We start from the raw sequence: 6,423 nt of genomic DNA, 5'->3' as shown, positions 1-6,423 counted from the left end.
ATTGATGGCTATCAAGTTTGTGTGCATGTCTATATTAGCAAATCAATTAATGACACATAAGGACTCAAGGTCCAAAGACCCTGAAGCTTTTCCTTTGTTGTAATTTAAATAATTTCTCTATTCGGGTCTGTAATAGTAAATAGGAAATGATCTGTAATAATTAATGCATTGCATGCATGATAGAACTGATAAGCTCAAATGACCAAAGGGATCTGAATGACCTTAGGGCAGCCTTCGGCTGACTGACGCCATATTTTAGGGGTTATCTCTCAAAGACCATAGATTGACTTTAGGACCCCAAAATATCTCATGAAAAGTCCCCTATAACTTAGAAATGAGAATTATATGAGAAGGGGTGACTTTATATAGAAATCAGAACTTAAATGCATAGTTTTTGTATGTTCGGTCGACCGAACCAAAACATACAGAACACCTTCGGTCGACCGAACCTCACCAGGGTTGACTGTTGACCACTTGGTTGAAAAAACCAAAATACGCATAGATCTTTGGTTGACCCAACCTCCCCAGGGTCAACAAGTTGACTCTTTGGTCGACCGACCAGAAATGAGCTGCAACGCTCTGGTCGATCGAACCACCTCGGGGGAAGTCTCAATGCCCTAGTCAACTGAACCTCCAAGTTCAATATGACTTGGTTAACCAAACTAAGTTCGGTCAACCGAACCTCGGAGGGTTCATAATCGCCTTTGATTGGTTGACTATCTTCTCAGTTCAAAATTGTCTTGGTCAACTGAACTGAGCACCACGGTCGATCGAACCATGAAATTGGTTGACCAACCCTCTCAGATTGTCAAAATTTATCGAGATTAAAAACATTGTTATTTTTATTAAGCTCACTTAAACTTTTGCAAAAATGACTCATATGTCCCGAACGGTTATAATTTTGGGGAATTCTATATATACCCCCTCATTTGCAAAAAATAGTATGAGATTAGCAATTATAATTAGTAATTTTCAAAATCTCATATTCTAGTCATATACTACTCCTCTTACTTATTCATATTGCAAATACTTCTTTGTAAGAGTTTTCTTGTGTTTATCTCATCAAACTTAAACTCTCTCTTGCTTGTTCTGATTGAGATTCATTTTTCATAGAGAGTAAGCTTCAAGTTCTCCTAGGAGGCTTCATAAATAAGTCTTCCATAGGAAAACTTCCTTGAGCTTTTGAGTTTTGCATATTCATTGCAATACTTAAGAGTTTGTATTGCGTTTTGTTTGTAAAATAATATTTTACAAACCGATTTCAAATATCTACTGTGATTTATTTTAAGAAAAATATATGTTTAAGATATTTGAAGTGTGCTTGAAATCTTTGTTGCTGCATTGTGATTGATTCCATTATCTTGACACAAAGATTCTCACATATACACCCTCACGAACTGATTGTTATTTTTGCATTATTTTGAGAGTAGATATCAAAACTACATTGAGGTTATCATATCTTATTATTTGATAGTGTGTTGATTATATTGGTGCAAATCTTCTTGATTAAGAAGCATATAGTTTGTACACAAATTTTATTGTAAATCTGTTGTATTCTAAGCGTGGCCTGAGGGGGCAGTAATCCAGCCCGAAAGGATTGGTGGTAAAAGGTTGAGGTTAGCCCTGTGTTAATTTGACCTAGTTATAAAGGTTGAGGTCAACCCTGTGCTAATTGATCTAATTGTATTTAGGTGTCACTCCACCCGTTAAGTGAGCTCATAGTGTAATCCTTGTGCTGGTGAGCCAATGCGGGGACGTAGGCAGTTTGCCGAACCTCGATAACATTTTTGGTGTCACCTCTATTTATTGTTTTTTCATGCATGCTTAATTAAATCACTTGTGCAGTTTAATTTTCGCTGAATATATATACTGATTTATCTTATACGCACTAGATTGACCTTAGACTTGTGTAGTACTGCTGCTAGTGGATTGACCTAGGGGATTAATTTTTTAAAAATACCAATTCACCCCCTATTGAGATTGCACCAAAGTCAATAAGGGCTAATAGGGACGAATCTCCAAATTCATCACTAATACTATAGAATAAATTTTTTATTTTTTAAATAAAAGAAATATTAGTGACAGTTCCTAAATCCGTCACTGATAATGGGCTAATAGTGATGAATCTATAAATTTGTCACTAATATTATGAAATACATTTTTTTTCCATTTTTTTAAATAAAAGAAGTATTAGTGACTGTTCTAAAATTCGTCACTAATAGGGGGCTAATAGTGATGAATCTAAAAATTCGTCACTAATACTATGAAATAAATTTTTTTTATTTTTATTTTAAATAAAAATAAGTATTAGTGACAGTTCCCAAATCCATCATTAATAAGGGGCTAATAGTGACGAATCTCCAAATTCGTCACTAATACTATGAAATAAATTTTTTTTTTTAAATAAAAGAAGTATTAGTGACGATTCTCAAATTGGTCACTAATAAGGGGCTAATAGTAACGAATAACCAAATCTGTCACTAATACTATGAAATAATTTTTAATTTTTTTTTTTAAATAATAGAAGTATCAGTGACGGTTCCCAAATCTGCCACTAATAAGGGGCTAATAGTGAAGAATAATCAAATCCGTCACTAATGCTATGAAATAAATTTTTATTTTATTTTTTTTAAATAAAATAAGTACGAGTGACGGTTCCCAAATCCGTCACTAATAAGGGGATAATAGTGACGAATCTCCAAATTTGTCACTAATAAGAAATAATTTTTTTATTTTTTTAAATTAAAGAAGTATTAGTGAAGACTCTCAAATCCGTCACTAATAAAAGCTTAATAGTAACGAATCTTCAAATTCGTCACAAATATTGTGAAATAAAATTTTTTTTTTAAAGTAAAAAAAGTATTAGTGACGGTTCCCAAATCTATCACTAATAAGGGGCTAATAGTGACGAATCTTCAAATTCATTACTAATATTGTTTTATTTTTAAAAAATAATATTAGTAATGGTTATTTAATCATCACTAATAAGAGACTTTTAGTGACGGATTTAATTCGTCACTAATACCGCAAAAATAGTCGCTAATATTTTTTCGGAATAGTTTAAGCGTGAAAAATATTTTCCCATGGTATTTTCAATTTTTAGTGACGAAACTATTAGTTACGGTTTCAAATTCGTCACTAATAGTGTCGTATTAGTGACGGTTGCTAAAACCGTCACTAACACCCACCTTTAGTGACGAAATTGAATCTAGTCACTAAAAATCAATTTTTTTGTAGTGGCCTTTCAAGGGATGCTGTGGATTTAGATGGATAGATGGTAGATTGGTTGTGAATAGATTCATTATATCAACTCTCATCGAAAGTGCAAGTTTAGCGATAGTAAGAATCGTAGAAATAGTAGAAATTGTAAAAGGTGAGAGAAAAGAGGGAAGTCACAAGACTTAGATTAGAAAAGGTAAAGATAGATAGAGAGGGAAGACACTAAAGGAAAAAGAAAGTGAAAAGTAAAGAGATAAAGAGGGATAAAAGGCACTAGATTTAGTTTAACGCTAGGCTATTGCATGATATTTGTTGACTTGAGTTAAAAATACCCTTATAATAACCAATACATATATTTATAACATTGTCGGGTCTAACTTACATTTCTTCTATGGTTACAAGTAAAAATTCAAAGTAATAAATTCTAATAATAGAAGACATTTTTAAAATATTTAAAATCTAATCATAAATTGGGAACGTTTTATAACATTAAAGATCTAATTTATTATAGCTGGCATGCTTGCCGAATGTTTATTTGCTTTGTCATGCAACTAATGATAGGCAAACTTTGCCTAACGACTACATGTTCTTTATCACTAAGTGACTGCTTACAACTTCTATGTCACTTAGGTGATAAGCAATCCCATCCCTTAGATGATATGTATCTTGGCTACAATGTTTGACTTACATCACTTTTAGACAATTCTTTACTTAATCACTTAGGTGACTAGGTGACACGTGATTCACTTTCCCTAGGCTATATCTTTCTTAAGGTGATTATCATGACCAAATGATTACCATCACATTATGAGGAGATGCAAAAAGATGGCATAATCAATGACCCCCATACCTACTCCATTTAATTACTTATAATTGTTATAAATGAGCAGTCGTAAATCACAGCCTCAGTTTTAGCCAATCACAACGTGTTATATCCTTCCTTTCTAAGGCAATCTATACTTGGATTATTTTTAGTATTTACCTTATGTATCCATTCCGAGGTGACAAATCAAGAGTTTGAGGGGTACACTAAACATGTCATTAGCCCAAAATGTGATATTCACGGTTTATATTGGCAGCCTTCTGCTTAGTTAATATAGCAAGTAAGTGATTTTATCAAGGTCATCTTTGTCAAATGATCACTTACTTGACCACCATCGCTTAGTTGCCAAATCTAACTTCTTGCTCTAGTATGATGGCACAACGTATTCTTTGCAATATGAAGATTTATTTCCAATTATTCTTTATTTCACATTGCTTTATTTAAATATTCTAATCCCTTCTATTTTCATTTATCATCAATAATATGCAAACTAAGAAATCTATGGAAGCATTCTTTACTTCCCCCCACCAAGGGGAAGAGGTTGCCCCTTTGCCATTAGCTAATCTTTCAAAGGCGATGTTGGAGAAGGCAATCTAGAGATTATCCTCATCTCTCTCCAGTGGGATTTCAATTCTATCTAATGAAGCAAAAATAGAATATCTCCTCAATGATGCCCTAGTGATTGAAGTGATTTCCACCAAATTTCTATGCATTGGTAGGTGGATCACCAAATTAAAAGCATTCCTCCAAGAGGCTCCTAAGCATACATAATGCATGTGATGACATCTTGGCCAAGAAGAAAGATATCTTGTCAAAGATAAATATCTATAGTGCAACATATAATACCTTCGAGACTAGTACCATCAGGTCAACGATTTAAAAACAAAAAAAAAAAACCAAGGATATTTAAGAGTTAGTGATGCTAGAGGCTAAGATTAATGCCACTCATGCTAAAATTCAAAATTTATTTGTGCTCATCACCAAATACAACAAGGCAGAAAAGGAGAAAATAGCAAGGCGCTTGGCAGTCCAGAATCACATCAATGATGCACACTATGATAGTTTTGAGGTGAAAAGGACATTGGCATGTGATGAGGACTTCATTCAATGACTACGAGATCCGTTTAGCCTCACCAAGTTGCTTAGAGAATTAGATTAGGAATCGTTTATATTTTATTTCTGTGACAAAGTCCCAAACATCATTTGAATTCAAATAAACTTTAATAAAACCTAGTTTTCTATCAACAACCTTATATGGTTGACTAATTCTATCGACTTTGCTAAATGGTAATTCGCCTTATATCATTTTCCATCATATCCTTGGCGATCTTGTCATGCATTTCACTATGGTAACTTTTCTATGAATAATTCGATCTCTTTACCTTAAAATAATTTGCCCCGGGACAAGTAATGTTACCTAAGGCAATGCTTGTCATACACTTCATTTGACAATATTTATGTAAGCCTACAGGAAAATGCAGAGTTTGGGAAATTGTGACTATTTTCAAAGAGCACTACTCTATTAAGTGGCTCCTATCATTTGCCAATGAGTGACCATGCTCTATTTTTTTTTATACACTTCGGCCATGAAGAATGTATCACCATTCCTAGGCCTAATAGTGGGAAGTCAAATTATTTGTAAGTGATACTCTAGAATATTTAACATGGAACAAGTTTCAATTGGCCAATAGTAGAGGGAAGAGAATCCTCTAGTATTGGATTTAGGCCAAGCCAAGGGATGGTCCTCACCTGAATCAAAGTTTTTAGCAATGAACTTGGCAACCTCTAGGTCAAGCTTGAGCTTATTTTCATTCACAAGATAATCTCGGTTTTCATCATCGGTAAGGTCGAAGTCCTTAGCTAAACACATGTTATGGTATTCTTCATATTTGGCCATATAAGAATCTTTCTCCTTTATAATGTAATCAACCATTAAGGAGTCTTTATGATGTTGGCCAATGGCTGGCTTGATCTCTTCATCTTCTTTTATACAATCAACTAATAAATTAGTTATATGATCAATCGATGGTCTTTGGAAAAAGATTCTATTGCCCCCTATTCTGCTAAGTCTAGCCAAAGTCATCATAAAGGAATGACCATGTGGCGATTATAGGGAGAATGGGGTTTTGCCCAACATCCTTCGACGAAAGAATATGCTAACCAAATCCATTATTTCTGCTATAGGAGAGGTTTAGTCATACCACAGGAGAATCATGGGCAAATGGTAGCGGAGGTTTTCATAGGCATTTCTATTGTGAATCTTTAATTGTTGAATATATCACTCCACATGCTCTCCATCCAAGCTCTCATCTTAATTTGTAGCACCTATGATTGTTTTTATCATAGTTGTCACCTCGTGAGAAGTGTAAATAATCACTTAA

The sequence above is a fragment of the Malania oleifera genome, chromosome 2 (genome assembly GCF_029873635.1).
Source record: "Malania oleifera isolate guangnan ecotype guangnan chromosome 2, ASM2987363v1, whole genome shotgun sequence".
In the NCBI taxonomy this organism is placed as follows: Eukaryota; Viridiplantae; Streptophyta; class Magnoliopsida; order Santalales; family Ximeniaceae; genus Malania; species Malania oleifera.
Note: the sequence above shows the minus strand (reverse complement) of the source record.